At 45.8% G+C, this 11605-nt stretch overlaps 1 pseudogene; it reads right to left on the bottom strand.

Moving 5' to 3' along the window:
* Window positions 1-521: 521 nt before the first annotated feature.
* Window positions 522-11605, bottom strand: part of LOC135567194 (FRAS1-related extracellular matrix protein 2-like) — a 35839-nt pseudogene continuing 24755 nt past the window's right edge.

Here is an 11605-nt window from a genome sequence, read left to right as displayed (position 1 = left end):
TCTTAAAGCTGCTCTGCACTATCAAGGGGGACATTTAGTTGCTTTTACCTTCTGGAGATGCCATTACTGTTTTAGGATTTCATTGGGATGTTCAGCTATGGCAGTTAGCATAGTTGGAAGGGGTATTCTCCACAACATCAGCCCTTGGGGACTCCTAATATTTGACACCTGAATGGAGTTCTGACAATTGAGTTGTTGAGGGGGACTAAAACCCATGTTGTACCACAGGAAAAGGGGTGAAAACACTTCATTGAGGGTTCATGGATCCTCACATGACTTTCTCTCCAGGCTTGGCCAGCCATGCATGCATTCATACTCTGGTTATAGGCCCACAACACACATCAACTGACATCAACTGTCCCACGAACTGGCTGTGCTGTCTTCAGTGCTAGCAGAAGGCAGGGTTAGCTCCTGTTTTGAGAATATATTCAATCCGTATTGCTGAAGTTCATGTTACAGCGATTGAAATTGAAAGCCAGTGTTCCCGAGTTAGCGGAGACTGTATTCACGGTAAACGCATATGTCGGCTCAATCGGAATGACCTTTGCATTTTTATCACGCAATCTATGACGCTTCAGCGGTAAGGATTGGATAGAGCCATTAGACGGCACCGCAGTGGTAGAGGGTGGAACCGTTGACAACTGTCAATGTCTTATCAGAAGGGGACGGGGTGGTGTTGGTAGGAGGGCTGTCTCTAGTCATGAGCCTAGACCTCAGAGCTGTCCAAGCTGCTGCTCCCAGTACCCATCATGCCCTCTCTGCTGTTTCCACTCCCTCCGCTGTAGGCCGAGCACGACGAGGTGGAGTAGGGAGGAACTGGCTCTTCTTCTGGTTCTTCCTCTTGCGCCGCGCACCAGCAGAATAACCACCATGGCCACCAGGCAGGTGAGAATGATCAACCCGGCCAGGCCTACCAGCATGGGCAGGGTGGAGGTGTCCACAGGCTCCCCTGCCGGAGCTCTCCAGGAGGACGCTCCAGGAAGGGTGAGTCAGCGTCCGACCCAGCCCGGTCACGCCCACCCCATGGCTGGCGCTGGCTCACCACCAGGCGGTCCGTGCGGTCCAGAGCGATGTGCTGGATGTTAGTTCCCGATTGTTGTCGGTGCCGATGTCCTGGGCCAGGTCCGGAGCGGGCGGCACGACGGTAGCGACCCAGGGAGGAGGTGTGGAGGTCGGGCTGAGGGTCGGCCACGGAGGACAGGCTGTGGTGGTACTCCAGGCTGCGCTTGCCGATGCCACGGTTGGCGTTGTCTCGGGAGCGGACGGTGTAGATGGTGTGGATGAACCACTCCCGACCTGCAGCCACCTGGAACATCCAGACACAGTGGAGCTTGAGGTTAGTGATAAAGACTTTGGCCTATACCCTTCAGTGTGTGATTTCAAACTAAATGTGTGTGTTTTTTTGTGCAAGTAATCAAACTCAGATTTCAGAAACCAGATTTAATTCAACCATACAGAGACTATTTACCCATTGGTACCCATTTTACAGACCAGATGTAAATATTGTGTCGTTCCTGGAAGCTGTTGCCGTGGTGATAACCAAAAGATACCTGTGTTGGGGGTGCGTGTGTCAGCTGACCTGGAAGAGAGGCGAGGAGGACAGGGCGAATCCATCTGAACCAGGCTGTCTGACCAGAGGCAGGCCTCCAGGAGTGTCCAGGGCCAGAGTGGCACCAAACATCACCAACTCCAAACGCTGTGGCCTGGGTCTCTGGCTGAGCCTTGTCCTGAGGAGGAAAACACACACAGGTTAGACCACTGAAATCATTACAGTAGGAACCTAACTTAGAAATATTGTATAGGATGTCTATGGATTAGAGGTAGGTAGCTTAGTGGTTAGCATTGGACCAGTAATCAAAAGGTAACTGGTTCAATACCGTGGCTGACTAGGTGAAAATCTGTCGACGTGCCCTTGAGCAAGGCACTTAACCACAATAGCTCCTGTAAGTCGCTCTGGATAAGATCGTCATGCACTGAGATGTCAAGAACACAAATGGTTGTAGATGGTTGAAGCAAGAAATTACTTGTGAATTAATTCATTAATAAATATAGCAAAACTGACCAAACTGCATTCAAAGTGACCTAACAAAACTCCAGAGGAATCTCCCCTGACTGGAGGCATCATGTGTTAAGTGATTGCCGTACGCACCAGGATCTTGAATCTGTAGAGCAGTGAAGGTGCGTCGGCCAGGCAGCCATACTCCTTGTTGGTGGGGTTGTACTTGGGGACGTAACCGTCAGCTCCTGTACACAGGAACACCTTCTCTATACTGCAGGAGAAGGAGTCACCCAGGTTCTGGACTGGGTCCACCATCACACGGCCGTAGATAGAGGAGCCTGGAGAGGGGGATGGAGGAGAGATTAGAGGAGGGTGGTGTCCCAAGCACTGAAAGCTTCATTAAATGGTTATTAGACTGTTAAATATGATCTTTACATTCAAACTCAGAAAGCAGTTAGACAGAAAGCTGTGTGAGTTCTATAAGATAAAACAGCTAATAATGTACACTGAGTGAACAAAACATTAGGAACACCTTTCTAATATTGAGTTGCACCCACTTTGCTCTCAGAACAGCCTCAATTAGTCGGGTTATGGACTCTACAAGGTGTCCAAATCGTTCCACAGGAAGCTGGCCCATGTTGACTCCAATGCTTCCCACAGTTGTGTCAAGTTGGCTAGAGGTCCTTTTGGTGGTGGACCATTCTTGATGCACAAACTATTGAGCGTGAAAAATCCCAGCAGTGTTGCAGTTGTTGACACTCAAACCGGTGCGCCTGGCACATACCACCATACCCTGTTCAAAGGCACTTCAATCTTTTGTCTTGCCCATTCACCCTCTGAATGGCACACATACACAATCCATGTCTCAATTATCTCAATGCTTAAAAATCATTCTTTAACCTGCCTCCTCTCCTTCATCTACACTGATTGGAGTGGATTTACCAAGTGACATCTATAAGGGATCGTAGCTTTCACCTGGATTCACCTGTGCAGTCTATGTCATGGAAAGAGCATGTATGTTGACTAGTGGTGTATCTATCTATATGTTGACTAGTGGTGTATCTCTCTATATGTTGACGAGTGGTGTATATATCTATATGTTGACTAGTGGTGTATATATCTATATGTTGACTAGTGGTGTATCTCTCTATATGTTGACTAGTGGTGTATATATGTTGACTATGTTATCTCTATATATAGTGGTGTATATATCTATGACTAGTGGTGTATCTATCTATATGTTGACTAGTGGTGTATCTATCTATATGTTGACTAGTGGTGTATCTATCTATATGTTGACTAGTGGTGTATCTATCTATATGTTGACTAGTGGTGTATCTCTCTATATGTTGACTAGTGGTGTATATATCTATATGTTGACTAGTGGTGTATCTCTCTATATGATGACTAGTGGTGTATCTCTCTATATGTTGACTAGTGGTGTATATATCTATATGTTGACTAGTGGTGATCTAGTTGACTAGTGGTGTATCTCTCTATATGTTGACTAGTGGTGTATATATCTATATGTTGACTAGTGGTGTATCTCTCTATATGATGACTAGTGGTGTATCTCTCTATATGTTGACTAGTGGTGTATATATCTATATGTTGACTAGTGGTGTATCTATCTATATGTTGACTAGTGGTGTATATCTCTCTATATGTTGGCTAGTGGTGTATCTATCTATATGTTGACTAGTGGTGTATCTATCTATATGTTGACTAGTGGTGTATATATCTATATGCTGACTAGTGGTGTATCTATCTATATGATGACTAGTGGTGTATATATCTATATGTTGACTAGTGGTGTATCTATCTATATGTTGACTAGTGGTGTATCTATCTATATGTTGACTAGTGGTGTATCTCTCTATATGTTGACTAGTTGACTAGTGACTAGTGGTATCTCTCTATATGTTGACTAGTGGTGTATCTATCTATATGTTGACTAGTGGTGTATATATCTATATGCTGACTAGTGGTGTATCTATCTATATGATGACTAGTGGTGTATATATCTATATGTTGACTAGTGGTGTATATCTCTATATGTTGACTAGTGGTGTATCTATCTATATGTTGACTAGTGGTGTATCTATCTATATGTTGACTAGTGGTGTATATATCTATATGTTGACTAGTGGTGTATCTATCTATATGTTGACTAGTGGTGTATCTATCTATATGTTGACTAGTGGTGTATCTATCTATATATTGACTAGTGGTTCCTAGAGTGTCCACTAGGGGTCAGTAGTAGTCCAGTACCCTCTGAGAAGGCTGTGTCGGTGCTCTCTCCGAAGCCCATGGATCCGTCCGACAGCCACAGCTCCCTTTTGGACAGCAGGAACATCTGGGTGTTCAGACTGAACTCAGCCGCCACCGGGTCACTCACCTGGGGTGGTCAGAGGGCAAAGGTCAAACACAGGCACCAAGAGAGTTGATAAGATTTAAACGTTTGGTTCAATGCATTTAATCAACAAGTATCTGCTACTATTATTTTTTTAGCCTCATACAACACCAAGACAAATCATCATTGGTGAATGACAAAGTTTCCTCTTGATTCTAGCGTCTTGGTTAGTCTGCCAGAGACTGTGGGTATGCAGTGGTGGTGGTGGTGACCTGCTGGAAGCGGATGTCCATGTGGAAGGTGAGGGGTTCTCGTGGGTGACACACAGGGGGAATGCTGAACTCCCCATTGGGAGAGGCACTGCAGGGGATCATCTTCACTGTGTACGTGCCAGAGTAGTCCCGCACCTACAGACAACAACATTACAACATCATTAAAACAACTTTAAAACACACCAACCATTTAAGGTAGTTACTGCTGGTCTGGTATCCATACTGTACGTGCTGCTAAAGCTAACCCTAGTCTTCTGTCATTATCGTCTACCAGTTGGCTTCAGCACAAACACTAAGAATACAAAGTTAAAGGTAGACTCAGCGATATGACGTAGGTACACAGCATAGTGGGTCCATTTCCTCAACAACTAAGAGCGCTCGGCTGTTTTGGTCCTGCACCTACCACGCTCTGACAGCGTGAAGTGAACCCGTGCACATACGCAGATACTGTGTGTGACAGTAAAGTCTTGTCTCTCGCTCATCGCAATATCTACCGTGCAGCTCGTGGCCTCGTCATATTGCTGAGTCTACCTTTAAGACAGACAATGAACAAGATGGCAGCTCACAGCGAAGTCCGAGATGAAGCTCCACTGCTGCATGGGCTGGTTGTAGGTGGGCTCAGTCCTGATCAGGGCCAGGGTGAAGGTCAGGCCAGAGAGGTCAGCACACATCACCATGGACGACAGAGTGGTTCCTGGAAACACACAGTCAAACTTCTCTTTAATCTCACACATACATCTTAAGACCGGCGTTGTACTGTAGACTGTATGTCGCACCTCGTTGTAAGGTATACACATTTGACGTTGTTGACGGTAGTTTTATTCTTACTGAAAAGGGTCATGTCATGTTGACATTTGGCAGAACAACCCCTAAGACGGTTCCATTCTAATAGCGGTACAGGATCTGGGTCACAGTGCAACCCAATAGGAGAAAGCTATACAATCACCCTATCGGGGCGTGCGTAATACCTGGGTGGGACATGACAAACTGTCCCCTGAAGCGGGCCTCAGTCTTGAAGTTGACCACCAGACGTCCCTCCTCGTTGATCCTCATGCTGGTGGGGTACATGGATCCTATAGGGACACAGTTACATCATACCAGGGTTATTGTCCACCTCTATCATTCACTGGTGACATAATGCATAAGACATTATTTACATTTTAGTCATTTAGCAGACACTCTTATCCAGAGTGACTTACAGGAGTAATTAGGGGTAAGTGCCTTGCTCAAGGGCACATCGACAGATTTTCACCTCGTCAGCTCGGAGATTCTAATCAAATGTGCCTGCAGACTATTAATTATACAGGTATTAACTGAGTAATACTGCAAGCCATCCACCTCACTGTAGTACTTAAAATAGCCAACAGTGGGCCGGGTGGCTGTACCTTGTAGTTCAGCCTCCGGCGGGCTGCCGATTCCGTCCTGCCACAAGATGGCGGTGTCGTACACAAGGTGAGCTTGAGCTCTGACTGCAGGTCAAAGTGCTGCCATCCTCCCACGGCGACGGGGGAGTGGAAGACGTAGGACACATAGAGAGGCACGCGCAGAGTCACATAGGACTGGACCAGGTTCAGCACCTAGAGGAAGAGCAACACAGAGATACATAGTCAGGGTCACCTTCAACTGTACCTGGATCAGCATATACCACAGTACAAAACAGAAGGATAGGAACACTTCAGAGCATTCAAGCATGAAAGGTCACATAGAATTTAACACAGAGGAATTTAACACAAAGGGAATTTCAAAATGTCTACTTTCAACTTGACAGATTAATGAAAAAACAACGACAGCAGACTGAGTAATCGAGAGATGCACACAGAGAACAGCCAGCGTGTCAGTTTGTGTGTGTGTGTTTGCATCAGTGCATATGTGTGTATGTCTCTCTCTCTCTCCAGTACCTGTCCATCCGTCCCGATAGAACCTCCACAGGTGGTGAGCAGCTCGGACATGTCGTAGTAACTATTAAACTCCCACAGACAAGCCTCCAGATTCAGGTTCCTGTAGAATCTCAGGCTGTTGGTGGAGCGCATGTCGGCTGTACTGGTAGGCGATGTCTCGCCGATGATCTCGGGGTTCTTGGTGGCGTCGGTGATGAAGCCGTGGCCCGTCTGGATCTCGTTGAAGTCCAGTAGGTTGGAGCAGCGGTGGTTGCCCACGCGTGCCGTCCGGAGACAGGGTCAGCTCGAGGAGTTGGACAGGGGCGCGTAGAGATGACGGTAACATGCCTGAGGAGAAGAGAGGTGAGAGAGAGACGGTTTCAATACATCATCAATCCATTGCAACATTTAGAAATCTTTTAATGACCTGGTAACTTTTTACCCTTGACAACTGATCTTGAATCAGTTCTTTCTACCTCAGTCAATTGTCAAACTGACTCTAGACCAGTAAGTAAGGACATGACAGAGGCTGTTACTCACCGTCCATGTGCGGCATGTTGACAGTGAGTTTGATGAGGTTGGGGAAGTCAGGGTCGTCAGGGCCGGTGTAGCGGATCTTAGCAGAGAAGGGCTCAGCTCCCACCGTGCCAGAGATACGTGGTTGACACAGACCTACACAGACACACGAGACATATTATTGTCGGATAGACAATCATCCTTGAACTCTCCATCACAAGGCCTACGTAACTCTGTCCTAATAAGGACATATAACAGATGTCATCAACAGTCATGAAGGTTGATGTCACTGAACTCTGAAACCCCCCCAGTCTCCACTCACCCTCCTCCTTGCTGACCACCATGATGGGACTGGACAGCTCCAGACCAGCATCCCCGTTCGTATTGAACGCCGGGCAGCACACTGGACTCTCGACCCAGCCTGGAAGTAGATGGAGTCAGGGTGATGGACTTAGTGTTGGTGAAGAAGGTGTTGGTGTCCACCTCTCTCAGGGGCGAGTGACCCCGTCCGACCCGCTGGGGGCGCTGACCAGCCAGCGGTACTGGGTCAGGGTGTCGTTGATGCTCTCCGCCGTGCAGATGGAGCCCGTCTTGTCAAAGTCGTGGTATTTGGGGTTGCAGGCCTGCAGGTGAGGGAGGGGCCACAGATACGTGTGATTATGGCATATGTAATAGGACGATACACAGTCGTCTTGTAAACCGCGCTTTACGAGGCTATATGCAATGGTATATCGGTAATAGGTATTTGAGAATACGTGTACATTTGTTATGCCGGTGAAAGGGTCTCATGTTTAGGATTTAGTCAGAACTGGAGAAAGCATTTCAATAGGAAAGCGGATTGATTTACCACTTAAACAACAGGTTTTGAAACTATGAAACACAAAGACCTTCAGTTTGAAGTCTCGGCTTTTTGGACTGGATGAAAGTATTCCGACCTTGTCGCTAGCTTTACATGTTTAAACACCTGGATATGAGGTGTGTGTGTCTATGTGTCTAGGGGGTTGCATTCTGCGTGTGTGTGTCTAGGCCCAGTGGCCACCACTCACCGTCACACAGACGATGGGGTAGCCAGTAGAGGGGTGAGGGTTGTCCCTGGCGCGGGCCGTGTCGTCGTACATTAGCAGGACACCACAGTTGGCACAGCCGGGAAGGTGACGTCTGCCACGCTGTCCATCTCCTCGATGTACACAATTGCCTTACTCATCTGATGAACGGGAGAGAGAGATTCAAAACACCATTCCGTGGGTATAGTACACTTTATGGTGTTCTACATTGTAAACTTGGACGTTTGAGAAGGTGGAGTCCTCCTTAGAACAGCATATTTGTAATACCAAAGGAGAAAAGTGAGTTAAAGTGAGCGTACACCTCTAGCATTATTTGTGTCAGGTTAGTGGTATGGTACAGTACATGTCTGGGATGCCACATAGCTGTGTTTGTAGGTCACACTGCTCTGTGGGTTGACTTGAGGGACATTCTCATAGCATGGACTCAACCAGGAAGTCTTTTATAATAGCTGGTGATTTGGGTGCTGGGGCCGCTGACAGTGGCAGCTGCTGCCTGGCTATTTGTGTGTTCAAGTCTGTGTGCATGCCCTGAGACCCGCTGAGGGTATTTATATGGTGTGTGTGTGTGTGTCTCGGTGGGTGATCTAGGTGGGTGTCAGCTACATACCACCCTGCATCTCACTGCTGGCTTGCCTCTGAAGCTAAGCAGGGTTGGTCCTGGATGGGAGACCAGATTCTGCTGGAAGTGGTGTTGGAGGGCCAGTAGGAGGCACTTTTTCCTCTGGTCTAAAATAAAGAAGATCCCAATGCCCCAGGGCAGTGATTGGGGACATTGCCCTGTGTAGGGTGCCATCTTTCGGATGGGACGTTACAGTGTCCTGACTCTCTGTGGTCACTAAAGATCCCATGGCACTTATTGTAAGAGTAGCGGTTTTAACCCTGGTGTCCTGGCTAAATTCCCAATCTGGCCCTCATACCATCATGGCCACCTAATCATCCCCAGCTTCCAATTGGCACATTCATCTCACCTGTAACTATTCCCCAGGTCGTTGCTGTAAATGAGAATGTGTTCTCAGTCAACTAACCTGGTAAAATAAGGGTTAAATAAATGCATAAAGTGTGTGTGTGTGTGTGTGTGTGCGTGCGTGCGTGCGTGTGATCCCATGCCCTCAGTCTTACCTGCATCTCTGCGACCATGTACTCATCAGGTTTCATGTGGACGACGAAGGCTTCTCTCATCTCTCTCTGGCCGTCATACAGGATCTGCACCTCCACAAAGTGTTCTGTCTCACCCTCCTTGAACTCCACATCTTGAGAGACACACACACAAGGTTATAAGGATCTTTATTAAAAATGTATCAGGTCGTTTTTGGTGTGAATGGGTTATACACGACGATGCCCATCACAGTATGACAACAATGGCTGTATAGGGGCAATCCTACGGTGACAGAAAACAGATTAATGCTGAGAATTTAAAATGTATGTCAAACAGGAAACATATCATTGCAAAGTTAAACAAACCATACAACTCTCTGACAATGACTACTTTTAAAAATGTACACTGAAAATTTGACAAAAAAACGAATTTACTTGAAGAACAGTGCAGATGCAAAGTTTGGTAACAGAATGACAGTATGTGCTGTTTCTTCAACTAAATGTGTTTTTGTCAAATGTTCAGTGGACATTATTAAATGTCGTCCTTGTGCATAGAGTCGTATGGTTTATTTGACTTTGCAATCATTGTTTTATTCTTTGACATCCATTTAAAGCGTCAAATCTGAGTCTCAGCATCATTCTGTTACTGTGGTAAGGCCCCTACCCTTCTCTCATATGGTTCTGTTCTAACGCCCATACTAGCATCCCACTTAGAAAGAAGCAAAGTTTTGGACAATCTAAGAAGGATGTTAGAGTGGATAAGGGAACATAGACTACAGTTCCTGTATGTGTACTCACCCTCCGACAGCAGGTTGTAGTCCTCTCTGGACGTTAGGGTTAGTTATGTCTGTGTTACATGATTAAACTATATGATAACTTAATGGTAGGACTCACCCTCCGACAGCAGGTTGTAGTCCTCTCTGGACGTTAGGGTTAGTTATGTCTGTGTTACATGATTAAACTATATGATAACTTAATGGTAGGACTCACCCTCCGACCTTGAGTTGTAGTCCTCTCTGGACGTTAGGGTTAGTTATGTCTGTGTTACATGATTAAACTATATGATAACTTAATGGTAGGACTCACCCTCCGACAGCAGGTTGTAGTCCTCTCTGGGACGTTAGGGTTAGTTATGTCTGTGTTACATGATTAAACTATATGATAACTTAATGGTAGGACTCACCCTCTGACAGCAGGTTGTAGTCCTCTCTGGACGTTAGTGTTAGTTATGTCTGTGTTACATGATTAAACTATATGATAACTTAATGGTAGGACTCACCCTCTGACAGCAGGTTGTAGTCTCTCTGACAGGGTTAGTTATGTCTGTGTTACATGATTAAACTATATGATAACTTAATGGTAGGACTCACCCTCTCAGCAGGTTGTAGTCCTCTCTGGGCGTTAGGGTTAGTTATGTCTGTGTTACATGATTATAAACTATATGATAACTTAATGGTAGGACTCACCCTCCGACAGCAGGTTGTAGTCCTCTCTGGACGTTAGGGTTAGTTATGTCTGTGTTACATGATTATAAACTATATGATAACTTAATGGTAGGACTCACCCTCTGACAGCAGGTTGTAGTCCTCTCTGGACGTTAGGGTTAGTTATGTCTGTGTTACATGTTTATAAACTATATGATAACTTAATGGTAGGACTCACCCTCCGACAGCAGGTTGTAGTCCTCTCTGGACGTTAGGGTTAGTTATGTCTGTGTTACATGATTAAACTATATGATAACTTAATGGTAGGACTCACCCTCCGACAGCAGGTTGTAGTCCTCTCTGGACGTTAGGGGTTAGTTATGTCTGTGTTACATGATTAAACTATATGATAACTTAATGGTAGGACTCACCCTCTGACAGCAGGTTGTAGTCCTCTCTGGACGTTAGGTTTAGTTATGTCTGTGTTACATGATTAAACTATATGATAACTTAATGGTAGGACTCACCCTCCGACAGCAGGTTGTAGTCCTCTCTGGACGTTAGGGTTAGTTATGTCTGTGTTACATGATTAAACTATATGATAACTTAATGGTAGGACTCACCCTCCGACAGCAGGTTGTAGTCCTCTCTGGACGTTAGGGTTAGTTATGTCTGTGTTACATGATTATAAACTATATGATAACTTAACGGTAGGACTCACCCTCCGACAGCAGGTTGTAGTCCTCTCTGGACGTTAGGGTTAGTTATGTCTGTGTTACATGATTAAACTATATGATAACTTAATGGTAGGACTCACCCTCTGACAGCAGGTTGTAGTCCTCTCTGGACGTTAGGGTTAGTTATGTCTGTGTTACATGATTAAACTATATGATAACTTAATGGTAGGACTCACCCTCCGACAGCAGGTTGTAGTCCTCTCTGGACGTTAGGGTTAGTTATGTCTGTGTTACATGATTAAACTATATGATAACTTAATGGTAGGAC

Source organism: Oncorhynchus nerka, unplaced genomic scaffold, assembly GCF_034236695.1.
Source record: "Oncorhynchus nerka isolate Pitt River unplaced genomic scaffold, Oner_Uvic_2.0 unplaced_scaffold_2408, whole genome shotgun sequence".
In the NCBI taxonomy this organism is placed as follows: Eukaryota; Metazoa; Chordata; class Actinopteri; order Salmoniformes; family Salmonidae; genus Oncorhynchus; species Oncorhynchus nerka.
Note: the sequence above shows the minus strand (reverse complement) of the source record. Positions and strands in the feature narration are given on the sequence as shown.